This window comes from Rhipicephalus microplus, chromosome 4 (assembly GCF_043290135.1).
Source record: "Rhipicephalus microplus isolate Deutch F79 chromosome 4, USDA_Rmic, whole genome shotgun sequence".
NCBI classification, from domain to species: Eukaryota; Metazoa; Arthropoda; class Arachnida; order Ixodida; family Ixodidae; genus Rhipicephalus; species Rhipicephalus microplus.
In genome coordinates this window covers 56558229-56585178 of record NC_134703.1, presented here as the reverse complement: position 1 = coordinate 56585178, position 26950 = coordinate 56558229, and the positions used below count along the sequence as shown (strand labels likewise).

The 26950-nt window shown below is 49.5% G+C and overlaps 1 protein-coding gene across 1 annotated transcript in view; it reads left to right on the top strand.

Moving 5' to 3' along the window:
- LOC119171993 (mothers against decapentaplegic homolog 6) overlaps positions 1–26950 on the top strand; it is a 97901-nt gene that overhangs the window by 10959 nt on the left and 59992 nt on the right. The gene's annotated exons all lie outside the window — the stretch shown is intronic.

Here is a 26950-nt window from a genome sequence, read left to right as displayed (position 1 = left end):
GAAGCGCCACGAACTGCTTGCGTAATTGTAGGTTTAAGCCCTGCAGCGTGCATGCATGATCTGGAGACCGTCAAGAGAGTGGCGTTGTGCGCTTTTGAAATGTCACTGCCGTAGATGAAGGAAGATGTAAATTTAAGGGCTCCATTCATTTGTTAGAGACAGTATTAATGAGGCATAACAAACAATAATGTCAGGGAACGTATAGGGCATCTTCTAGGAAGTAACTGTAATGCCATTGTGAAGAAACAAAAATGGACGAAAAGGTGTAGCTGCCGATGGTTTCGGCAGGTTCGGAGTCTGCCCGTGGCAAGCTATTTATCTGATGGTTCACTTTCCTTTCGTCACATTTACATTGTCACCCTTACATTAATTACTTCTGTGGCATTGTTGTTTGTTAGTTGTCATTAGTATTGTGCTAAAGATAAGTATTCTAAAATGAATCTGTGGATTCGCGCGCGAAAGTTACGATATGATTATGCACTAGCCGTGCCTGTGTCCAACGCATGAACATGCACATGCTGCCGGTGTCGCACGGACACTTTTGATCGCGATCATTGCCGATCGGTATGAAGACAATCGCGACCTGCGCATCGCGATCTGGCTATACGCGGGATCATGATTTGAGTGACGACTGCGCCAAGCTGAATACGCGTATGGGCTGACCATCTATAGCAGCGGCCAGTTTGTTCGAAGTCCGATCCTGCTCTCGGCCTTGATCGCGATCAGAAAGTGTCCGTGTGGCATCGGTATATCTCTTTCTCTCTCTCCACACACACGCACGCACGTGCGTGTGTGTTTCAGATGAGTTTCAGACTCGTTTAAGGGCATAAATGAAAAGTCGCGGCGAATGACATAACGTTTATTCGTACTTTGCTTCAACTGGGGACCGGCCTTCATTAAAGGTTGGACCGCGCTCGAAAGCGTCAGAACAAATGTGATCTCTTTACCTGTGATCTTCGTCAATATCCTCAAAAACTGTCTCTCTGAAACTATATGCACCTGTACTCATTTTGATGCCAATGTCGCCTATGTCTAGCCGCTAAAATGCGTGGTATGTTAATAATATGATTTCTGTGAACTCATGCTGTAGTCCTATGCGTTTTCCGGGAACTGTATGCCGTATAGGGCCACATACGGCACGTGTGCTCAGTGCCGGAAACCGCACGCTCTGCTCCCCACTCCATTTTAGCGTGACAGTTGTCATTGACAGCGATTTTAATAGGATCGCTCGTTTTGCTGTTGTCCTTCAACGTTACGCAAACAGACTTCAACATGCGCAACGCCTTGTGGTGCATCTCGCCCAACCGGGTTCAGATGTGTACTCCGCCACGAAATAGCCGCTGACGTACGGACGATATTGTGTTTATTTGTATACTCCCAGTCGCACCCACGAAGAGTACAATCGAACGCTAGTGAATGCGCACGCAAGCTGCTTGGGGTCGTTGTAGAAGAGTTCCTTTTGAGGCATGGCCTCTCTGACCGGAACCTTGTTCACTCGAACCGAGTTGACAACAGTCTAATTGATGTAGCGCACCAGCCAACAGGTAGTGCAAGTGGTTCTTATGTGGTTCATAAAGGGAAAAGAAGAGAAAAGTAAGCCCCGTAACTGTCTGCATCAGAGTGCGACACCTCAACAGTAGCTCACGATGGAGGGGGGTAAGGATGGATTAAAAGGATAAGATTGAAAGGTATATGTAGAGAAAGGAAGGAGAGAGCGAGGCGCAGGGACAGCGAACGACGGAAGTAAAGAGGATATAGGAAAGATGTACACGGTCGCAGTAGTCCGAGGACGGGGCACCACTCGGCGGGAGCTCTTGTTGGCGTCGGGAGATGGCATAGGGAGAGCTCAGTCGGCCAGAGCTGCGCTGTCGTCGGAGATCGCGGGGGCACAACCGGTCGGCACGAAATCCAGCGAGCGAGTCCCACAAGTGGTTCGTACATACTTACTTGGCCGTATATGGATGGTTGTGTCAGCGCCGGAGGGCTGTTATGCATTGATAGCAGTTGCAGAACTAAATAAATAAATAATGAGTAAATATATAAATTAAATAATTACCGAGAGTTTGCTGCTTTGCTTTCTGGTGTTGAGCGCCGGCACCGCTGCCAAAACTTTGGCATGCACCGGGCAATCTGCGGCTGCTCTTGGCATCTTGCTGAACGAGTGCGCATGCGCACTGGCTCCCGAAGCTCTCTCCGAGCGGGAGAGAAGCGTTTGGCTTGCGTCTCGTCTTCCCGTCGGAATTTAAGTCGGTGCCTTGGATGCCGTCCGCTTGCTGCGGGCCCCTGCGTTGCGTTGACTTTGACGGCGCGTGACGTTTGGCACGCTTATGTTTACACTCTTCCATACCGCCTCATTTAACGCTGCCCTTGCAAGACACACACGTTGTGCGTCTTCCCTTTATGTCTCGATGCTGCTTCTCGGGATGGCCTGATTCCTCTTGATCTTTTTTATCGCCTGTGCCCTGGCTAGCTGCAGATGTCGACTCGGCACTAACGCGCGATCGTGCACGCATGTATTTGCTCATCTTCTGAGCTGTGGCACTCTGGTTGTCTGGAACGTGTAGCTGTGCATTGTACCGTCCGTATTGCATGTACAAGATACAGTGTATACAGTTCTGGCACGCATGAGCGTAGGTCAGCAAAGCTTATGGAGCTTCCTGAGACTCACTCACGAAATATGTTCTGTTTGAGCTTTGGCTGTTTCGAAATGAGAGCGCACTACTTAGACACGATCAGAAAGACAGGGACAATCACCAACTAGCCCAATCAACCATATTGAGCTGCTTTGGACTCACCCAGACTCCCGAAAGTTACGTTCAGCCGGACTCACTCGGACTCAGACTCGCGAAAATTGTCTCCAGTCTGACTCATTCGGACTCAGGACTCGAGAAAATGTTCCTCAGCCGGACTCACTCAGGGCTCGACCTGAGTCTAAGTTCGAGTCGACTCATGGGTGAGTTCGCCGACCTTTGCGCATGAGTCGCACTAGGACGTGGTCCGTCTCCTGGACTCTAGTCCTCGACTTCATCACTTTAGCGTTAGAAATGTTTTTCGATGAGGACTGAAACGAGAATATCTTCACAAACATGGGAGTCACTTGTAGAAATAGTCGCTAATGAGTGCCTCCTGCCACTTCTTGTAACGAAAAGCGACCGGAGAAGCAGGACCGTTCGGAATGTCGCGGAAGGCACCCCAGGAGAGGGACTCGTGACACCTGTGCTACGCCGAGTTCGGCATGCCGCTCAGACTTGGTGGTTGTTTGACTACACACACACGTGCTGCACTGAATGTGAGCTGTGTCATATGCATGGGTCCTAAAGCTGCATGATTGCCACCTGCACGCATAAGTCTTATGTATGTAGATTGACTAGACCTTTTTTTTTAATAATATACCGACATCCAGTTACAGCTAGATGAAGTAGTATACTACTTCATCTAGAAAAAGAATTACACCTGTGCCACGCATATATGCGTGGCACAGGTGTAATTCTTTTTCTTGACCTTATCACACTTTTTTTTTTAACTTCCGATCTCTGCTTCTCTGCTATGGGCCTTGAGGAGAGAAGACTTGAAGATGGATGGATGGACGTGTGGTCAACGTACACCTTGTAACGGGGACTCGCTCTCCTGCTTCATTACATACCCCCTAGCCTTTTCTTTCGGCTCCACTCTGGTGTGACAGACAGACTGTGCGTGGCAGCGGCTTGCATTTGACCGCGTTGGTGCACCGTCGACGTGCCTTCTATACATGTGGCTGCGCTCTGCATCGTTGCTTCGCCTAGCTCCGCCAGTAGAGGCTGGCCCCTCTTATTTTTAGCGCTGGGAGGGGGGGCGACTAATTGTCTGGGAATTAACGTGCCTGGGGGCAGCCGAGCAGCCGCAGACGACGAGTGTTATTTCGTGTCCTGAGTCACGCTTTTCGGCTCGTACACAGGCAGCGGTCCCCACCGCAGGGGAGCGCATGGCCGCCAAGTTGGAAACTGCTCAATACACATGTGCAGTGTTTTTCCGATTACTGACATTCATTGTATATTGCGATAGACAGCAAGACAGGGAGACGGCGGGGAAAGAAATCTCTTCAGTGGGATGAAGTACTGTCAGTGTGTGCGTGTGTGTGTGTGTGCGTGTGTGTGTGTGTGTGTGTGTGTGTGTGTGTGTGTGTGTGTGTGTGTGTGTGTGTGTTGAGCTTCTCGGCGTAGGTGACGTAAATCGGGGACGTAAAAGACCGGCCATAGGACGTAAAAAAATAACTCATCATAATTGTACATATTGGAAGACAAGATAGTAGAACTTATTTGTGTAGGCCACTGTTTAAGAAAAATACTTTGATGTAGGCGTCGAAAAGTGGATGGTTTTTCTTGCTTGTGTACTCTGTTCCCAAACACTGTGACTTGTGCAGGTTGGCGCACAGTTCTGTTATGAAATGCATGGCTACACCCCTCCTGCAAAGGCGTGTGGGACGCAAAATATACGAGAAAGCTGATTGGTTGATTGATCGATATGTGGGGTTTAACGTCCCAAATCCCATATTATTATGAGAGACGCCATTGTGGTGGGCTTTGGTAATTTCGACCACCTGGAGTTCTTTTGGAGTTCTTTAACGTACACCCAAATCTCAGCACATGGGCCTACATCATTTTCGCCTCTATCGAAAATGCAACCGCCGCCGCCGGGATTCGATCCCGCGACCTGCTGGTCAGCAGCCGAGTGAGTACTTTAGTTACTAGACCACCGTGACGGGGCACGAGAAAGCTATATTTTTGCTTTGCCTGGAAGATAATTTCCGAATAAATGTTTGAGCATTTACTTGGAGTTTCAGTTTGTACAGTAATAAATTATAGAAGAGAAGCATTACGAACCTTTTTTGTGTGTGAAGCCAACACCCCGTAAACTTTTTCTGGCGGGTGTACACGTAGGGGTTCTCCAAAATGGTAACAGTTTTTATTTTTTGACTGTAACTTTCCGTATTTGCGACAGAGGTGGCAAGAATTTTCAGCAGTTGCAGCTGTCGACCATATAGCGAGCGTCAGAGAATAGAGAAGACGATAAATGGCGCCTGTTGTTCTATATTAGTAATATATGGGATCCAGGCGCATTCCATACTTACACTCGACTCTCGCGTCACGTGCCGTAATTGCCGGCCTGTCTCTGTGCAGGCGAAAGGCAGCGGCATCGTGCCTCACTTGTCGCTGGCAGTACTCATACCGGGCACTTGTCCGGACTAATTAGTGTCTCCGGCTCCTAATTAAAATTGGCGTGTCTGTTCACATCTTGGTAGTTATGGAACACAGCAGAAGGGAGGGCGTGGTCACCGGTATCGCGTGAGGCGTTGCGGACGACTTCTGAGCTGTGTTGGTGAGCAGAAGTGTATATATACGCGCATAATCGGCAGGCGGGCCATCTGTGAACGTTAACAGCGTTCGCAGCACGTTATTCGCTTATCAATCAACTATCCAGACTGACGGCTTAGTACCAGTCTGGTGTGTACAGCGCTATGCGGAAACAAGTCAAGCGGCGTAAAGAGATGGCTTTGTTAGCTGGTACCTCTCCAAGGCATGACATAAGTAAACTACCTCCACCAAAAAGAAAGCTACTTGCGACGTTCTGAAAAGCCATAGAAACGAAAGCGATAGACATCACACCGTGCTTTGCGATGATTACACCACGCGAAATATCGCTATATCACCACTGTGTATACGACAGCCACGAGTGACTAAGGGCCGGTCCACGCGCTTCCCGCACAACCGCAATGCACGTGCAGGGACACCTACCACACGCAAGCAAGGGACAAATAAGCCAATTGGCGACGCTATTTCACCCTCCGCAGCGTCGCCAATTGGCGTATTTCTCCCCCCCCCCCCCCGCGTGCGTGCGGTATAGGGGTCCCGGCACGTGCATTGCGGCAGTGCGGGAAGCGCGTGGAACGGCCCTTAGTCACTCATGGCTGTCGTATACACAGTGGTGATATAGCGATAGTTCGCGTGGTGTAATCCTCGCAAAGCACGGTGTGACATCTATCGCTTTCGTTTCTATGGCTTTTCGGAACGTCGCAAGTAGCTTTCTTTTTGGTGGAGGCAGTTTACTTATGTCATGCCATGGATACTGCCATATTTCTATATACCTTGAAAAATTGTTTTTCTTTTTCGTGGCTTCTCGAGTAATCAAATCCTTCATGTCTATAAAATCGCTTGTGCCAAGTGTATCTTCAGTGTGGCGCTGCGGGAAATTAATTGGACGGCGTGCTCCGTCTATTGCTCGTCGCTAGCCTGGGCAATGTTTTATGTATTTTATTTTTTCAAGTATGAAGTCGCCGGTGGTAACACTATATACACGTTTAGGGAAACGTCGCAACGATGAAGATTGTTAGATATGTCCCGGAATTATTTATTTCTCGTGAATGTTGTAATTGTCTCTAGATGAAAAACAGCTACTGGTGTGAGAAGCGGTATACCACGTGGCTCACGATTCCATTTTACCCAGCAAATGAGCTTTGATGCCCACGGATCTAATTATGTGTCACGCGCTTTTTTAGACTAGCGGCAGCGAGATACTCATACAATCGTTAACTTGCATGTTTTGTGGGGAGGGGGACACCGACACCACTGCAGGAATCACTATGTATGAATTTTATGGGGCCAATGTACTATAGCTGATTATGTCACTCGAAAAGCTCTATATTTGAAAGAGAGAGAGAGAGAGAGTGAAAGACTGGGGATAATTCGGCGGGGTGGTATCGTCTCTATAGGAGGTGACTGAAATTAAGGGCCTCGTGGATCGTGCCGCGGGATGCGCACGGCGTCGTGTATTCGTGTCGCGTGAAGGCGTTTCAGATTTGTCGAGAAAATAACGCGAGCGATGTGTATTGTAAAGCAGCACGCAGTAGAACGCCTAGCAGGCCATCGAATTTGGTTGGCGTGAGTCAGAGTGCACGTTGCTGTAGTATATAAAGCCTTGGCTAGCTGGTGCAGTGGTCACCAGCAGCGATCGTTCGCGACTGTTGGGGACTTAACAGTGCGACTCCTAAGAGAAATTTCGCAGTGTATGCAAGAATGAAAATATGTTGTCCTTTTTTTTCTTCAACGGCATGCCTATGGTTCCCGGCAATCGGGGAGTAAAGGTAGGGGGCAAGACGTTCTTGGAATACGCCGGTGGCCCCCTGACACCGTTACTATATATAAAAACAAATGCTTGACCATAATTCTGCACAGTAAACAACGACAGACAGGACCTATATACTTAGCAAAACTACGGGGTAGAGTTAATGTATTTTCCGATCGGCTAGCAACCACAGCTTTGCGGAGGAGCAGCACTTCATTGTTTTTGCACGCCGTGCCTAGCGTGTCACCGACCAGCGATGAACTTTACGCGGTTATAGACCTTTTCACAGGAAAGATGAAGTATCTTTTCTGTACCGCGAGAGTACAAAGGCCTCATAGCCCTGACAGTGCATTTTTTTCGGGGCGAAGATAGGTTCAAGCCATGTCCCCCGTCCGTCGGCGTGGCACGTTATAGGTTATATGCATATGGATATCGATATCCATATGGATAGCCATATGGCTATTCATATGGACATCCATATTCATATTCATATTCATATCCATATGGTATTCATATACATATGAATACCATATGGATAGAAATATCCATATGAATATCAAATGGTTATCCATACATCCATAAGAAAGCTTCATTAGGAAGCTGCTACTAAAACGAGATGTAAGTGGCCCGTGGAAGCGTAACACAAGCCCACATTGCTGATGATGAGTATTTATAGCTATAGTGTTGACTGCTGTTTGCTATGGTGTTTCTGCTGTATGATATAAGCACACTAAATAGTGGACTTCGCACTATTTAGTGATTATGCAGTCTCGATTGCATGTCACCGTGGTGTGTCGTGGCTCCTATTAATAATATAGCGCCGCTGTGGTTGAGTCAGGAAAGCTGGAGCACCAACTGGCATCTGCTAACAGCGGGTGGGTCGCTCCGCCGCTCAGCATCAGAGCAGCGGCGGGCCTGCAAGGATTGCGAAAGCAGTTGCCTTTCTTTCTTTCTTTCTTTCTTTCTTTCTTTCTTTCTTTCTTTCTTTCTTTCTTTCTTTCTTTCTTTCTTTCTTTTCTTTCTTTCTTTCGTTCTTTCTTTCTTTCTTTCTTCCTTTCTTTCTTTCTGCGACGCGACACCTCGAGTCGTGGGCGAGCATTGCTCGACGGGTTTTGTTGGCGACTCATCTTTGAAGAGGCGACCGCTCGATCCTCACTTGGAGGTGGCGTCACGGTAACGTGACTCTGTGAACGCGCGATACCAGAGACAAAGGAACGAAAGAGAAAGTCAGAAAGAGAGAATACGAGTGACGCAACACTTCTCTTCTGTGGGCCGACTGACATCAGATATGGGCGCCAAATTACGTGGCCGCGCAATGCATGCCGGGAAGGACGAGTTAGTTACTGCCCGTGGTGGCCCGAGGTTGAACGCTTGTGAGCCTCGTTTCGCCTGTGCTTTCTGGCTATTTGTTTTGATATTTTCGTATGACTCCGTGTAGTTCTTGGGTTCTCGTGTTGCGTGGAGGTCATTGTACTGCTGCGGCTGAATTCGAAACGGGGAGAGAGCTGTAGTGATGACGAGAGAATCGGTTTCGTGCTCTCTCTCTCAGACGACCGGGCTGTCTCTGCTGCTGCGTATCTCAACTCAGCTTTCTCCGCCGTTGTGGCCTGGTATAAAAGTGACATAGCTTTCAGTTTATCTAAATTTTTAATTACCGTAGGTTATTTGACCGGGTGAGCCGCGAAGGGTAGGCCCTGTGAATTTATTGCCGTTCGTTTGGAGCGGCGGTAATCGTGGCTAGGCACTTCGCTGGGCTGAGAAATGCGAAGCCCCATCACTTGCCCTTCGTTGGCGCCGTCACGGACAACTTGCTGGGACGTTTGATTAGAAATCTATTGGAATGAAATTGGTGGCAAATGATATTCATCATCATCATCAATTATTATTAATAATAATAATAATAATAATAATAATAATAATAATAATAATAATAATAATAATAATAATAATAATGTAGATCGGAGGCTTTGCAAGCTTTCTGCTCCTCATCTGGTGTTTTGCGCACTTTTGAACATGGGCACCGGCAAGATATTGTCGTTGGTGTGGATGGGGGGTAAACTTGTGTAGCATGGCTGTTGGTGGAGGGTAGATACTGATGTTGCTTGAGGAAGCCAAGTAAGGCTTGGAACAAGCGATAATGTCACGCGACGACGTCATATTTGCGACACGATGATGCCACGAACTTTGGTGGTCTGTGACGTAATTGTAACGTCATATGGTGACGTCATCGCTTGATGATGTTTAGCATCACAATGTTGACTCTGCCGACGCCGGAGGCCGCCGCTCAATTTAATGCGTTTGATGAAGCATGTAAGGCTTTCGCGTTAATACACGACTCCCAAAGGCCGGGTCGTTGCTGCCACTTCTCACGTGCTTTGTAAAGGCTGGTGCGAGGTTGTGGTTATTTGGTTATGGTTATTTTTTTTCTTTTCTTTTCTTTTGAGTGTGTGTGGTCGTGAGCGCCCTCAGTGATTAATGCCCGCGTCGATGCGCCCTCTCCGCCTGTCGCGTCTGCGGGCGTGCGTAGCTGTCGTAACGAAGGGTAAGTAACAAACTGCTGAGCAAAAGGGGTGGGGCCAGAGGGATCGCTGCTGCTGGAAGTGAGATGGCGCGCGTTACTGTACTCGCTTCACCGCGCGGTCACGTGTACACCCCTTGTCGCGGTGTTTAGTGCTGTGCAGCGAAGGCGAGGGCTCGTGTGAGCCAATCTAGGCTCGCGGAACGGTGTGACTTGGGCTGTACGAGCCCTTGCTTCTTCCGGTTTTTTTTTTTTTTCCGATTTGCTGACGCGACCCATAGCTTTCGCTTCACCGTGCTGCACCGTATTGTGGACATACGCGTAGCCCCCGGACTACCCCGGATTACGTAACCTTTCTCTGCGCTCTGACTCGAGCAAGTCGATGGCAGCGCGAATTCACATTTCGTCATTATACAGTACGCTGTAGTCAGAAGTGGCTGCTGTAGCGAAGTTCGGCGTCTCTTTTCACTTGAGGGATGGCGCTGTTATCGGTAAGTCGAAGTCTAATTAGAGCTGTAAGTTTGTGAGACTACGGGGTCACTCTCCGGCCAAAAATATTACGATGCCTTACGTCGTCCGGTGCCCCTGGCAGAGTGACACCTAATGGCGGGTCGCGAAACGCTAACGAAACGTTTTCAGGTTGTTCACTCTACGGCGGCGCAGCTCGGAAGTCTCGAGTGACCCTCTGTCGTGAAAGGGTCGCAGTCTTCTTCGGGCGAGAAAGGAGGAAAAGTGGTCCTTTCTCTTTTATTTCATTTGTCAAGCGAACGAGAGTAGTCGGTCGCCGCGATCTTCTTGTCTTCTTTTCGCTCCGACCCCAGGCCGCCTACTGCCACTCCACATGGTTCCCCTCCTTTTGTTTAGCGCCGCTGCCGCTAGTGTCGGCAGATTCCCGCGAAGCAGGCGAGACAAATGTACCACGCGCGCGAGTGGAGCTTCGTTGGCTCTTGTCGGGACCCGCTGAGACGACGGGTCTTGTCAGATATGAGACTCCTCTCCGGGAATCCTGGCGCTTTCCTCTCGGCCCTCCTTCCTTCACGTGCGTGTTTAAACTTCGCCGCCCGGCAGCTCAAGCGAGCTGCCGCCTTCGCGACCCCTTTTGTTTTTACGATTGTTTCGTTTTTCTCGCCCGTTTCTCCCCCTCTCAAGTGGCGTCTTTCTGCTGCGTCCGCGTTTTCTTTCCAGGGCCGCAAGGCGGCTGTTTCGTGTTTTCCCGTGAATCTCCGATGCTGCGGTCCGAACGGCGGTCGGCCGCTTGACGCCGCTAGGGCGCGTAAACAATAGCAGCCGGCGGCGCGGCCGCTTTGTTTTTTTGTTGTTTTTAATTACTTTCTCTTTCTTCTCTGCTTCCTCAACTTATTTCCCTCCTCGCCTCCGCCGCTGCAGCAGCGCCGGCCAGCGGCGTAGCGCTGTTGTTGCGCAACAACCGTCGCCGCTGACCTGCTCCCTCTTCCTCTGATCAGTCTTACGCGTGTGTTTCAGTTTTTGTTTTGTTTCCCGCGTTATTTTTCTCTTCAGTGCTTGACTTGCTCTTCGTCGCTGTCGGCCTCTTTCCCTCACTCTCTGTGATGCTCAACCACGGAGTTTGGGCGAGTATGAGGAGAGGTTAGGCTAGGCTACACGCCTGGCGCTCTTCCGCAAACAGTCGCTGGCTTGCGAGCCTGCGCCTGCTATCATGTTCTCTCTCTTCACATCCAGTTCGTGGCGAGGCTGCTGCTGCCTGCCGTCGGCTGCACGTGGGAACTAGGCCTAGCGGTGACGGCGGCGCCGGCTAGGCCGGCTCGAGACTCTCACTTTCCTTCCATCCCTCTCTCTTGCGGATGCATCTCCAGCGCCGGTCTTGTTTTTCGGACTTCACAAAGGCTTACCCGTCCACCTTTTTTATTTATGCTTTCGCGGAAGCTGCCCCGTTGCTCTCAAAAACACGCCAAGAATTAGCTGTTATCGCTGTGGAATCCGGGTTGATTCACTTTTTTTTGTGTATGTCTCGTGACAAATACATTACATTGTTCGGCCTTTTCCTTCTTCCTGTTTTTATTTACAACGCCGTAAAAAAAATACGGTTCCGCGCCCGATTCACCGTGGATTGCGGCATTGCTGGTGGATAAGTAAAAAAAAAAAAAGGTTGCAGGGCCGTCTGGGCTTTTTTTTTTTTCGATTTCTCGTGTTTTGGCCGTGACAGGATTGAATTAGCTCGTCTCGGATGACTAACTTCTGTTGCGTTAGCAACTGCGACGTCTATTGATATTAAGAATAGAGTAGTAAGTGTAATATTTAAAATCTTATCGCACCAACTTGACCGCTGCGTCATATATATCATATAGTCGAAAAAATTGTCACTTGAGCGTTCCGTCAGTCTTCGTGTCACAAGGTAAACGCATTGTTGCTAGACGCCCACTCTCGCGTTATTTTTATCAGTGCTCTCAGTCGCTGTAGGCTTCTCTCTGTCCGCTGCCCTACCCTACAGAGTGAAGGCGTCACCCATTTATTACGTCACCAAACTTGGTTATTCCCGTTTCGTCCCTCCCCCCTTGTGCTGTACTGCGTTATCCCGGGATAATCACCGGCAGTTGGTTGTTAGACGCTGACTCCAGCACTATACGATCTAGAATGCATAGAGTTTCTCACAAATATCTAGGGGGAAGTGTGGTGCCACCGTCTATATATGCGGATTTCTTGAGTGGCGATGTTGGAGCGCTGGGAATGACGTTATATGTGTTATATTGAGTGAGGCTTCGGCTCAGAAGTGAAAACGACTGTTTATATAAAGCTTCCCTAAACCCAAAACGTTTATAAGCGGGTCTCATTCACGCGTATTATATTCTAAAATAAGAGTCCACTCACCTTGATGGCACAACTAAAAGGCGAACGAAAGAAACAGACGACATAAACGTGGCGGAAAGAACGCTCGCTTTGTCGTCGGCCTGCCAAGTTTAGCGGCCGCTGGTTACTTCTTACGCTTCATAAAACTGTACATCAACGTAGAAGGTTTTAGTGTTAAATACAACACGTTTCTGTGCAATGACAAAAATCAATTGCTTATCACGTGCTCTTTTACAGTAAGACATCAATCATTTTAACGTGAAGCCAGACGCATCTTCGAGGTATACAGATCTGCGAAGCTCACGTATCCCGTCATTCCCTTGCATCCAGCAGCTCACTAGCGGCAGATTTCCCTCTAAGTATGATTGTGAGAAACTTTATGCTAGAATGTATATGCTCATACCTGATATATGGACTACACTTCTTTTTTCTTTTTTTTCACTGTCACCGATGCGTCATAGTAGCGTCGCGTTCATCGTCTTGGTTGTGTAGGAAGCGTAGCCTGTGTAGTGCGACCGAAGAGGTTACAAACAGCCGCCGAAGTGCGAGGTCTCAGAATGGCATCTATTGGTAGGCGATCTAATCCCGAACGTTGCGCAGTAGGCGGCAAGCGGTAATTGTAGTGGCCTGCGCGTCGTGCGACCGATGGCGGCGCTGCGAACGGCGCTTCTATGACGTCAATTTGAGGATTCGCGCGCTTTCGTTGTGAGGCCTGCAGGCGCCGCATAGAAACCACCGTGCGTGATACAAAGAAGCAGTTCAGTTGGTCATCCGATGCGTGGTGCCTATATACCGACGCTGTTCAAACAACCGTAGGTCGTCGCTTTCAACTCATTTTGAAAGCGCTGCGCTTTCTTTTGTAGAACTTGCGTGCGGCCGCTTGTCTCCGCGGTGAGTGCGGTGCAACGTTAAAAGGGCACCTGTCGATTTTGTTAACTATATTATATTGCAATTTTATTGTCCTTTCGAGGCTTATATGTAAAACGTGAATTTATACTCCACCTCTCCAACCTGCAGTCTTAAGTGGTAAATAGCAATACGAATTTTAAAGGTGTAAAATATTTGTGATATCTCTTCGTTAACAGGAATAATAGAAATTTCTGGCGCCGCCTTTTAAATATTTCATTATTAGGTTCAGAATTGTTGCAACATTAAATATTCAAACTAGTTCGGAGTTTGTGACTGGGTTCCTAATTTAGAAACATTAACACCATGACAAAAATGTGATACGAGCTCGACAGCAACTGCAGATCAGCAGTGAACACAACTTCTATGTTAGGTTGCACGAAGACATTGCCTCAACCTGCTTTAGGCATGTTGAGTTACACACGTAGGCATTGTCTCATCCTGCCCGCAGGTCGCGGGTTCGAATCCCGGCTGCGGCGGCTGCATTTCTGATGGAGGCGGAAATGTTGTAGTGGGCTCAGATTTGGGTGCACGTTAAAGAACCCCAGGAGGTCGAAATTCCCGGAGCCCTCCACTACGGCGTCTCTCATAATCATATCGTGGTTTTGGGACGTTAAACCCCACGTATCAATCAATTGTCTCATCCTGATTTGCACGAACCGCGAGCATTTGCCACTTCGCCGCAGTCCATCACGACGGAGACGTTGTTGTGTGGCGGTTTCGCGAGTCCACTCGTTTGCAGGGCGAGAGCCGCGGTGGTGATGCGGTCTCCGTTGACAGCCTCGAGCGCGCATTCAAACAACGTGGCCTGCGTCGTACACCGTGTCGGCCTCGATGAGACACCGCGATGTTTCACAAGCTTTACGTATACATACTTGTAGATGCTGGAGAAAGGCACGATTACCGAAACATCAAGAAGAAAGAAAAAAAAAACACTCGAACAAATAGTTTCGCACGACGGAAAGTGTGATAACGAGCGAGAACACAAACACACACGCAGTTTCACTTTCTTACCAGCAGCAATGCGGTCGGTGGCTTCGGCGCACTCGTTGGCCGCCCATCCGGGGCACTTCCTGGCCCTGTCAATTGGGACGCAACTAAAACAAGATTATGATCGCACCCTAAAACAGTCGTTGAAGGTTTGAGTTGACCCTCGCAAGGCTGTTAGTTTGACGAAGTTCATATCGGGAGCAGATGATCTGCTTACAGGAGCTGCGGCAGCTGCAGCGCGGTTGAAATCGGTATCCTCAAATTGACGTCACTTGCGAGAGAATGCCACTCCAAGATCTCGAGGCCATACATTCCGATCGTGCATATCATGCGGTAACTGTGGGCCATGAGGCTCGAATTCGTTCAGTTTATTGTTTGACAAAATTTTCTTTGAACTGGGAACGCTATGTAAAGAGTAGAGTTCATGAACCACCAACGAATTGGGAACGCTATGTAAAGTGTGGAGTTCATGAACCACTCATTGCTGTCTCATAAGACGACCTAAACGGACTGAAGTCTTGTTTACGTCATCGCGTGGCGTGCATTTCGCATGAGTCTGAAGCCCGATTTCGGCGCGCCAAGGGAGTTTCCGTCGCTTTCACTCCCCTGTGTCTTCTTTTTCCGAGGCTACGATGTTGGCCCGTTCCCGAGCACACACACACAAACGCTCTACTTTTCTTCGGCGTACCGTTGTGCAGGCTGGAAAAGCGTTTCCGCCGCTTCTCTCTTGGAGCAGAGCGAGAGCGGCCCGCAGCAGCAGAAGACTGCCCGCGTTGGTGGTGGTAGGGTCCACCTCTCCCTCCCCCCATCTTTTTTATGCCTCGCCGTTTTCCTCACGAGCCTGCGGCGGCGAAGGGATCAAGGGGAAGGGGAAGACGGCGGACCGCCAGAGCAGCGGCACAAGGGGCAGCCTTGTCGGCGGTGCCTTTCCGGTGCCCCTCTCGCTCGCCCCCGGCTGCGTGCCTGTGCCGGTTGCGCTCTCAGCCCGCAACTTTCGCCCAGGCGACGAGATGTGAAGTGGGGGGGGTCTAGGCGGGCGATCTCGCGTTGCCCCTTCCACAACCCGCGTGCCTGCTGTAGGCATTGCGAAGAGCTCACACACACAAGGGCAGCCATTTGCGAGCTCTCCCTTCGCTTGCCTTCGAGAGGAGACGTCGAATGAAGCGAGAGAGCATGCATGCACGCACGATGATGCTGTGGCGAAAGCTTTTGCAAAACCCGCAGTTCGCGAGGCCTGCCGTTGGCGCTGGCGTGTCACTTGCAGATGCCGCATGGTGCCTTCCTTCCCTCATCACTAGATTGGTCAGCTGACGCAGGGATGGAGGCAGTTTGGGCGTCTCAGGCTCCGTCGTGTGTACCGTCCATGGCTTCAACAGCCTCGGCCGCCGTTATACGTTCACAATTGTGTATCGTCCTTCGTGCAGATGTCTTCTTTCCAGTCGGTGGTCGTTTGGTTAGCCGTGTCGTAATCGCGCGTCTACACCACATCGGGCTGTGTATTAAAGGTCCGGGGATCACGTGTTTCTGTCAATTAGCAACCAAGGAATTGGGGTCCTTATGGTGTTGCGACGCAGATGTGAGGATTATTCGACTGCTTGAAGGAGGTGGTACATGAAGCTTTTCGCATACGCTGTTTGTCATTTTGAAAGAGGATATCGCCGTAGTGCGCACGGCACTGTCAAGTGCACCGACCGCGAGAAAGGTTCTTTCACTTACTACGTTAATCGATTAGCAGTGCTAATTAGAACATACTGACGTTTGAAAAAAAAAGTTGCTCTTTGTGTCCCCCGTTTCTCTTGAGCGCTAGAAATGCATCTAACGCCCTTTTTGCTCTTCAAGGGTTGCGGTGGCTTCCCACTCGTTGACGCAGTCGACCCTCATGATGAACGCATTCGAGACATTCCATCGGTTTCGTTATGCGAAAGAAATTATGGGGTTGTATATGGTTGAGTGGGTTGCTGAATTTTTTTGGGGGGGGGGGGGGTGGGGGGAGGGTGGAGGGGCGCACTTGTAGTGCGCTTCCACAAAACAGTGAACACTATTCAAAACAAAGAACACTATTCAAACAAAGGAAAGCATGCAAATAAGCGAGCGTGTGGGTGGCGAGCGAAGGCGGAGCCAATTTCGCGGCTTCACCGTCAGCTACGCGTCCTGACGGTTGAGGGATGCGAACGCTCAACCTTCCCAGGCTGTAGGGTTCCCCTCCTGCGTTAGCCAGCCCAGGTGGAGCAGTGATGGAAGTTCTGCTCAAATTGCTCCAAACTGCTCCGAAAGAGAAATGCTGCTCCGAAATGAAATATTTGCTAATAACTGCTCCAAACCTGCTACAAAATGGTCTTGGCAAACTAAATAGAATGGAGTTGAACCATGAAAACCATCCCGCGAGCCTAAGCGAAACCAAAAGCGAGCTGCATGCTATCATCCTAGTATGATACTCAGTGGCGTAAATCCGAGGGGTGAAACATATCAGGAGGGGTGATACACGTCAGGCCATGGTGTCCAATCCGTATTTTTAATGTGGTTTATATTTTTAATTATACAAGAATTACATCATGCTTTCAAATGGAATTAAAAAAAAAGCGAGCGTTGCGTCCGAACTCGAGCAAGTTTGTTCTATTCAGTTTCTTTTTATTCACCTGTTTGTGATTTCCCTAGTTCACACAGCTCAGGAGCATTTAACACAGCCACGCAGTAACCGATAAAAAGCCTTTTAAAAATTTGATTGCGCTATACTTAACTGTTTATTCACCTGTTTGTGATTTCCCTAGTTCACACAGCTCATGGGCGTTTAACACAGCCACGCAGTAACCGATAAAAAGCCTTTTAAAAATTTGATTCCGCTATACTTAACTATTGACTCAATTATTTCACGCGCTAAAGCTAAATCTAAAGGAGGACACTTGCAAGGTCTGTCCTCTCCTGCCTGAACACAAGAAAAGTCCTCACTCCCTTGACTCTCCCCATGGTTTACGCCAACGATGCTACTATTTGCATATTAGCTCTATACTGGCATAAGGCATGTGTAATAATAAATATAAATATTTTTTAGATGCTTAAGTTATGTTTTAGACTTCAGGTGTCGTTAGGAACAGACATCTGCTGTGAATACGCCAATAGCGACTCTTAGCTATAGCTTTCTTTTCTGCTCCGAAGACACTTGAGGCTGCTCCAAAGCAGCATTTTTTTTTTCTGCTCCAGAATCTGCTCCAAACAAGCAAAATGTCGCTTCCATCACTGCGGGAGTGTCTCGGCGTCCTGAGCATTCGCTGCTTCACCGGGGCTTTGGGTGCTGAGTGACTGCAGCAAGCTCGCAAACGTCGCGTTATTTCGGGAACCGTTTTGATTCGTCGCTGAATGACCGTGGAATTCGAAGGAAGCGTACTATTTGCGGGCCGTCCGAACGTCCCATCTTGCTGCTAACCCGACATTTAGAAAATGACATTTGACACAAGTTAACAGAAAATTTTTGGTGCCGGAGACTCCTAGCCGCTTACGTACGCATGCTCTCGCGTTCCTTTGTACTCCCTACCGCACACTATAGGGGAATATAAGAGAACGCATGGCCTTGCGTACGCAAGCCACCCACCCATGGGCCACCGTACTAAATATATATACTGTCACTTTATCACTACGTTCTCAAGTACTCACTGCCTTGTTATAAGCTTAGTAGATAAGCTGTTGGGCTATTAAAGGGACCCTGAAATGGTTTTGACTCTTTCACAAACACATTGGGCCGGTAGACACCAAGGGTAATTTAGCGACCGATTTGAGCTCTCTGCGTAAACTGTAATTCATTACAACGCTTTAAAGCCGCGAATCGCTCCAGATCGCTGCGACTCGGCCAGACGCGTTTTCAACTGCCCATACACCAAGCGACACGCTCTGCCCCACTGACGTCATCGTTTCCAGCTGATCTGATTGGCTGTGGAACGCGCAGCACAGACACCCTGTATCGAATCGGCGGTAGGATTTACGCGAATGCGGTCTCACGCCACATAGCGACGCAGGCGCCGTGAAGGTGGAGCTTATCCCTGATGGCTCGAAGGAAGAGCTGAGGGCAGTTGAGGGTGAAAGGCGGAGCGGAGCAGGAGGGTACTTTTTTAGTACTCGTAGTTCCGTTAATAATGGGTGTTTCGATTGAACTCTGGTGCTAATGGTTTGCTCCAGTAGTGGTCTAATCAAAAACGGAATGTGAAAAAACCGTTCCAGGGACCCTTTAAGGTCAAGGTTGGGGTGTGCGGCCGCAGTCCGGTTAAAGCAGTGTGCGAGAACACGTGTGTATACTTTGAGGTGTAGTAAGTACTCGTTCAACTATTCGGACCAAGCAGTCCCGGAGTCACCCCGCTGAGGCTTGCCACCCAGTCGATCACCAGAACTTGGGAAAGAAGCGTTAATTTAAGGGTTTGTTTTCAATAATTAGACGCAATATGAATGATAACTAACTGGCAGTGATGTCAAGGAAAGTATGTTGGATTTTATTACAGCGAGAGCTGTTGTGAGATCAGAACACGGGTCACGCGCGGAGCTGTATAGTTGTTCGCCGCCGAGGCCGCTGCTGGTGTCCGTAACCACTATTAAAAAAAAAATCAGTAATCAAACACCGAAGAGACAGCGCGGCTCGAACCAAGGTCGTTCGAGCCGCACTCGAGGCAACCAAGGTTGCCTTTAGACAGGCTTGATGTCTTATGTGATTCTTAAAGGGAAAAGAAAAGTGAGCCCCGTAACTGTCTGCATCAGAGTGCGACACCTCAACAGTAGCTCACGATGGATGGGGGTAAGGAGGGATTCGAAGGATAGGATTAAAAGGTATACATAGAGAGATGAAGGAGAGAGTGAGGCGCAGGGACAGCGAGCGACGGAAGTAAAGAGTAGATAGGAAAGATGGACACGGTCGCAGGAGTCCGAGGACGGGGCACTACTCGGCTGTAGAGCTCTTGTCGGCGTCAGGAGATGGCGTAGGGGGAGCCCAGTCGGCCAGAGCTGCGCTGTCGTCGGAGATCGCGGGGGCACGAGCGGTCGGCACGAAATCCAGCGAGCGAGTGGCTTGGTGTCGGGAAAGGAATCGCGTTACTATGAGTAATAAAGCGGTTTAGAACAGCAAAGGAACAACCAGGCGTCACACATTGGGAATAGCGTAACGAGTGGGTCGTCCAATACTCCAACCCATTACAAAAGAGCGTGTTCTTGATGACCTGTTAACTGTGGCACATACCCACTTCAGGCATAATTCCTTACCGTCGTCAGCCACTGCATGAACAATTGGCACGAAATTCCTTGCACGTGTTTAGCGGATACCACGCTTCTCAGAAGAATGACTAGGGATAGCATAGCGAATGCCGGCCTACTACCCTGAAATTGTGATTAATTATGCCGTAGTGGGTGCCCGGCGAATGTGCTTGCAGCAATTACTCAATGAGTGTTTAGGAAAAAGCTCTGAAAGGCCCCTCTTCTAACTTTCGCTGTTGTGGGGCGCCTTTCGCGCAGGCCTGGCGTTTTTAGAAGTGATTGTGATGTAAATATGGGCAAAGAAAAGTGGACAGATAGATAACTCTCCACGGTCAAGCCCCGTGAAGAGTTATCGTGAAGAGTCACCACCGGATTGCACGCAATCCTCATGGAGTGGTACATAAACTGTAGTCACAAAATGCTGGGGGACTTGTTCCATTCATGGCGCTGTTTCTTAACATCTATTCGCCGGCTGCCTGTTGGGATTGGCTGGCAGTTTTTTTTTCCTTTTTCTTACAACGAACTATAACTTAAGGATTCTCGTTTTAGTGTGTGCGGGCTTGTTAATAAAGGCTCCGATTCTCGGGTTTTGCTCGTTAAGTGAGGGAGTTACTTGGAGGGCTGGCAGTAGCACTCCTTTTTTCATCCGGAATAGTTTGCCACGTGCTGGCTTGGCTGACTTCTCTAGAGAGAGTCCTGCCCCGCGTAATGATGACGAGTTGTGGCGCTGTTTGTGTAGTCATAAAGTGGGAGAGAGAAAAAAAGAAAAAGAATACGATGCGTGGGACGGTATCCTCGAAATAGGGCTAACCTTGGTTTTATACGTGGCAGTACGCGGAGATCGCAGTGAGTGAGCACCGCAGATAATTCGTTCCGGAAAGCTGCATGCCGGACCCCGCATCTCGCTAAGCCGCTGGCCCGGCAATTTCGCCCCCGTACCTCCAGCGTTCGTTGCATTACGTGCGCATGTATGTGTGTTGTGTATGCGTGTGTTCTACGTCTCATGATTTCGCTTTGTACTGGCTTTCGGCAGCACCGTTCCTTGCAGCTGCAGGCATCGTCAATGCACATCCCCCCCTCTACCCCGAACACACACACACACACACACACACACACACACACACACACACACACACACACACACACACACACACACACACACTACTCGTTTTGTTCCCCCGCAGTTCTTTTCGGTCTTCCCGAGCTACGAAGTTCCCAAAATTAGGAGGGCCGTGTCCTGTGTGGGACGGTATACATTATCGGAAGAAGAAAAAAAAAAGGGGGGGGGGGGGGCAATTCGCATGTTGTCTGAAAGAGGGCGAGGACGGCAAAGAAACATTAGAAGTCCGCTGCGCTGCGGAATCTTTTTCTTTTCTTTTTTTTCTCGGGGGCAGGTCCTTGCGTTTTGCTCTTCTGTGCCATAGAAAATGGGACTTGATGATGAACTCCCCCCCTCCCTCTTTCTCGCCCGCGGGTAAGAAAGATAGGGCGAAGTTCTAAGCAACCAGCATTGCAACGGCACGTAGGTTGGGAGTACGAATGCGAAGAAACAGCCACCACCGCCGCCGTGCGGAGTCACAATTGCAGGCGCCGCTGACGCCGCCCGCAGACGACGACGTATGCGCGTACATGCGTGGAGCGGTGCCTTCCGCGCAATGAGAGAGAGAACCCAAAACCAAAGACAGAAACATTTCTCCTCCTCCGCGCCTCGCGGGCGCCGCCTCAGCTTCTTGGCTTCGTTCTCCCCCTCTTCCTCCTATGCGAGCCGTGGAACCTGTAATCAGCGAGAGCACGGTAATAACCGGGCTCCTTCCAGCGTTCTCAGCTGCTCTGGCTGCCTCGGCTGTTGCGGCGCCCCGGCCGATGCCGCGCCTGCTTTCCCAAGTCGTCCTCCTCTCCCGCTTCACTCTCCTCTTGGTCTTCTGCTCATTCATTTTATTTTCTCCGTATCTAGTTGCGCTGCCGTGTGCCGCGATTCTTTCACTCGTGCGCGCGCATGCGAGCGCACGGTATATATATTTCGCGCCAAGACGCTTCGATATTTACCCCCGTATTCACAAACACTACTCGACTCGATTTCCACCCTTCACTTGACTGAGTTAAGCACTGTGCCGCTGCTCGGCTGAAAATGACGCTGCGCTACTCGAGAATAGCAGCAAATTATCACTGATATGCAGTGACTCTGCCTGCCTAGAGATGGCGCTTCCATCGGCTTTCTCAAGTAAAGGGTGGAGCGTTGAGTGAAGGGGCGTTCTAAAATACGGGGGTTAGGATAACATCATCGCAGCGTGCATATTACGTTCCATGAAAACATATATATATACATGGGCAAGTTAGGGTTCATCGCGAAAGAATAGGCAGTGCTTGAACGAATAGAAAAAAAAAAATCTCACACGCTCCCTGATGCGCGCACCTGAGACGACTGGAAGACGAAAGCAATCTTCATTTTCTTCCCAGTTGATCTATTGTTCCCTAATCGCGACTCTAGCTCCCAAAGCTTTCTCTGCACTTACCGCGGTTTCTCACTCTTGGTTTAGCATTGCCTCCGTTGATTGATTGATTTGTGGGGTTTAACGTCCCAAAACCACCATAGCATTGCCTCCGTGATCGGCCCACCGTTGGCATGGCTGCTGTGTCACGTGATAGTCGTGATGACGTCGCGTTTTGGGTGCGTGTGACGTGATATGGTAACCTCATCACGTGATGGCGAACTTTGCATCACTCGTGGTGACGTCGGCGACGCAGTACGCTGGTCAGTGTCCGCGTTTTTTGAGACATTTAAGGATTTCTGGCCTTAAAGAGAATGCGGAGATGACAGAGCATGCGCTGTACACTGCTAACTGAACTTTTTATTGAATGAAATAATAATAAAATGGTCCCTTTATGTTGTTTGCATCGTCACACAAGAATGCTTATCGCAGTAATGTGGTGTGAGGCTCATCAAGATGATATCAACGGAAAGGGCATAACAGCGCTTGTTCTGTCCTCCTTCATCAAAAATTGATCTCAAAGAGGATAACAAACACTGCCAATCAGTCATTTAGTTACAGTGTTAGGATGGTCATTGCGCTAACCACTTGCAAAGAAAGAACGAATGTTTAATTAGAGCATTTGCTTCTTCATAACAGACGTTCTGGAAGAAAATGCATTAATGATTTTTTTTCTTGTCGGAGTTATTACTCTTTTCAAAAACGATTAGTCAGCATAAAAGACTACATTCATCAAAAATTGACATTTTCGACGCCGGACATGTGGTAACCCGCCTTCCATGAGCTGTTATTCGTATTGCTGCTCCGATACCGCTTTTTAGACTGCGGGGACGTGGAACTTCAGTTGGGTCCCCTCGGGACCTTTGTAGTTATATTTAGCTTCGAACAACTATATTCCCGAGCTGGTGTAAAGCTGATGACAGCTATCATCATTGGTGTTTAGGGAGGACACCATTGCAGCACAGTCCCATTCGGTGTGGGAATATTTCTTATTGATACACATCTGCCCCGCAACCTATCTTTATGATAAATGTGTTTTTCGTTTACTTGTTTTACTAAGCGGTCATTATGTGAGGGGGGAATTATGAAGGGACAGTGAGTGCGTACGACATGCATGACTGAGCATAGAATAGAGCCGTGTCATAACACTAGACCCTACAAGTCGGTGATCAGTAAAACCGAGTAAGTAATCTGGAAACAGGGGTAAATACAGCCGATGAAAGTGAGAGCACAGTAAATGGAACGAAAGCCCTGACCATGCATCTCAGCGAAAGCACATGTATGCTGCTGATTGTATGCAAAAATGGCGTATGTGGCTTTTGCGGTGGAAGCAGATGGACAGAAAAAAATATTAAAAAACATATGTAAACTAAATTGTTATCAACAGGGGGCAAAGCAAGATGTCCGAAAAAGTATTTTTGTTTAAAACTACACTATACACGATGGAAATGGCCCAGTTTCGTAGTTGTTCAAACAAACCACCAATATATATTGTCGGTTTCATGGGCTCTGCTGTATATCATACTCCGGTGCTTCGTAGCCGCAAGTAAATGTACGGACGGCTTGGCATGCGTCGCACGTGATGACGCTGCCCTCACCTCGCGCGTGTTCTAGTGACTTCGCTCGCGCGCTACAGCAGCTCCCAGGATAGGATCAGAGAGCGAGAGAGAGGGCGATGACGTCCGTGAGAGTTGCGGGGCATCCGGCGGCCTAATTGCAGCTTCCAGCTGCATGCGGATGGTGTGCACGACTGGCTAGAATTACTGTTACACGAGGAGACGCTCCTCCGGCTGAGCGCTCGCCTCCGTCAGTACACACAGCGGCAACACTTTGTCTCTCATAGGCAAAGGTCTTTTCAGTCGCCGCGCATGTTTGTCAACCGTTTGCATATATCTTTCTTTATTTTTTTTCCACAAACAGGTATAGCTTTCGTGGATTCCTTAGGTCTGGCTCGCATGGTGGTATGCACAGCGTCTTCTTCTGTCTGTCGTAATAGGTTTGGGACGTCGGATTAATGCAGTAATGTATTGTAAAATTCTTGTACTCACGGGGATGAGCGCTGTAATGTCGGCAGGATAAGAGAATGGTTAAGAATGGTTACCTTTAATGGTAAAGAGTATCGCAGACACATGGGCAGAAGATGAGAAACGCACTACGCTAGCCCAGGGCCAGGGCGTTATTTCCGGGGCAAGGTGGTGTCCGACCCTTTCGCGCATGTGCGTGCACATGCGTGTTATCTTTCACATTGATGGTGAATCGTGTTGGCGAAACTGGAATAGGTTTGCTGCAGGCGAAACCGCAGCAAAAAAAAATGTGATCTCCTTCACCCACATGGACGTAAACAGGACTTCCCCTAGGGAACGCTTCCAGGATGCCCTATGGGGAGTCGGGTGTGTTAGTGCGTGTGCGAGCATCAGGACGCCTGCTCTGGTCTGGCTCCGCCTGTGGTGTCCCCATAATTTGCGGAGAGGTGGTTATTTACCTTAACCTCGGTGGGAAGGCACTGAGATAGCAGCGCGAAAGCTAGTAATGTCGTTTATTACTTTGTCTTTCTTTCATTTTTCGGGGCAGAGCACTATTATGTAGCGTGGAGGTTATCGCAGACGCGATTGGCAACTACATTGTACACACATAACAGCTTGAAGGGGAGGAATATTGATTGCGCTGCTCGCGGTTGCTCGTGATTTGTGTCGTTCGCATGTCAAAAGTCGCGTGCGAAGATTGTTTAACAAAAGAGTAAAGAAAAAGAGAAAGCATCGAACTGACGCTTTTGTCCTACACCCTGTTTCGCAAGTAGTGTGTGTTTGTATACAATACTATATACGAATGGTGGTTATTAGGGTGGGATGGGGGGTAGGGGTACCACATACTACCTGTCGTTATTATTCTTTTTTTTTGCGCACCCGCGACAACGACTGCTTCGCACACAATGCTAATTGTTGGTGCGTGAGTGAGTGTTCTTTCTCCCCCCCCCCCCGCTGATTTATCCATGGCACGTGTTTAGCCTCCCCTCTCTCAAGGCAGTCTCGACAACACCCCTTCCCTCCTCGCGTTTGTCCTCGACGAGATTCCTGCTGTTGTCGCTGCACGTGTCGTTATAGAAGTCGAGACGCAACTGTCGTCGCCGTCGTCGCCCCACCTGCTCTCTCTCTCGATTGGGAACCGTGGGGGCGATGCCACCTTACGCAAGGCACCTTTCGCAACTCCCGAACAACGGCCGTCTCCGTTGTTATTGTTAACTGTCTCGAGGCGCGCGACTGCTGCAGCTTGTGCCGTGTAGTGTCTGCTCACTGCATAGGGGTTTGCCTGCGGGAGAACTCACGAGCTCTCTCCTGCTTTTATCATAAAATTGACAATAAGAGAGAGAGAAAGAGAGAAAGGGGTGAGGGGAGGGGCAAAGGAAATACGGAAAGGCTAGTCTCGAAAATCTCGCAAATAGGTGAATGATCTAGGGCTTTTGCACGATTTCGGTATGTCCTGAGGGTTACGCAGTGCCATGCCATTCTGCCGTGGAGGCCAAGTCAAACTGCAAATTGGCGTGACGTTGAAACACTCCCGAAACACACACATAGACAGACTCTCTTTCTCGCCGCTTCATGGGGTAGATTAATACTAATCGCTAATTGCGGCGCCCTTCTCGCTTTCCTCGATCCAGTCGCTGCCTCGTCGCGCGCTCGCATGTCTCGGTCGCAGCCGAAGTTTCGCAGCGGCCTCTGCGTTCATATTCTCGTTGGCGCGGTGAGAAGGGAGGAGGGACAGCCGTGGTCAGATGCGGTCAGGAAGGCGGCGCGTCCTCGCCCCGTCACTGCGGCCCGTGAGCTGACCACTCTGGACGGTGGTGGTACTAGTTGTTAGGAGAAAGGCACCTAATTTCTGCAGCCCGGTTGGGCGCAGTGCCTGACGTCGCGGAGTACATACACCTGGGCGAGGACTCTCCTTTCACTCCCCGAAGCCCTGTGCTCGGGGGCACCTTCGCAGCTGCTGTCGTCACGTTATCATAAAGGGTGGGGGCGAGCTTCCGTGGGTCATGGGCTGGGCAGAGCCTGCACGCCTCGACTTCGCTACAAGCGCCTCAGTATGTCGGCGGCGTCAACCGCTGTTTACAAACATGGAATATGCCTATACGTCGGCCTTGTAAACATTCAAACCTGATATGTGAAGTTTCAGGGCCGTAGCTTACACGCGTTAACTCGTCTATGCACAGACGAGTCAATGCATCTACACTGCAACCGGCTGTATAGGCCTTCGAACCCTTGCGAAGTTAACGAAACGCCTTACAACAAAGCGTGTAGACGTTTGCGGCGTTCTGCTATTGGAAACAACTTTTTTTAAACGCAGGTGCCCTGATAGTTTTAAATTGTGAAGGGGACAAGGGTAGCGGTGGGGCCCATCCGTCTAGGTACTGTACTTACTTTAAGATTGACAGTGCACGCAGTTGTTATTGTGTTTTACGTAATCTCCCCGAGTAGAGCGTGTGTGTCACTCTGGCCGGCAGGTTGGCCGACATTGACCGCGAACAATGCGTTTCGAAATCGGGGTCACCATCGGCGTGCAAAGCAGCATACAACGGCGATTGTTCGAGGACGTGAGACGAGAACGCGTATCCGACGTTGTGAATAGGGCTAGCCGTGCACCTGCTGAGAGCCCGCGCCGCTTGCGTTGGCCGCACAAGCTGTCCCAACTATTTTGACGGAGATGTATCAGAATGTAGTGCCTCTCGAGGGGTTTACTGACACATGTTCGCGTCTGCAGACGCTCTGCCGCAGGCTTGATTGTGCAGATGCTAGCTTAGCGCGTAAGGTGGGGTGCAGCTAAGCTCGACGGTGCAGGTTCTATTGCTGGCCACGGTGGCTGTGATTCATCATCAGCCCGACTGCGTATGCTGCAGGCCAAAGGCCTC